Below are 273 nucleotides of genomic sequence, written 5' to 3' on the forward strand. Positions count from 1 at the left end.
CTCAACCTGGTCACGGTTTTGTGGACAGCTCATCCTAAGGATGACACTCAAAAAGCAGCACAGACAAGGCTCGGTATGCCTTGGCTCCTGCTGTGTCTTCACTGCCCTAACTCGCAACCCCTTGCCTAACCTGACCAAGATCTTCAGCCTCCCCCCTTTCAGACATCCTGGGTCGGGGCAACCCCAAGCACAAATACAGGCTGAGCCGAGAATGGATCGAGGGCAGCTCTGATGAGAAGGACTTGAAGGTACTGGTGGGTGAGAAGCTGAACA

Source organism: Antrostomus carolinensis, unplaced genomic scaffold (assembly GCF_000700745.2).
Source record: "Antrostomus carolinensis isolate BGI_N321 unplaced genomic scaffold, ASM70074v2 scaffold6901, whole genome shotgun sequence".
In the NCBI taxonomy this organism is placed as follows: Eukaryota; Metazoa; Chordata; class Aves; order Caprimulgiformes; family Caprimulgidae; genus Antrostomus; species Antrostomus carolinensis.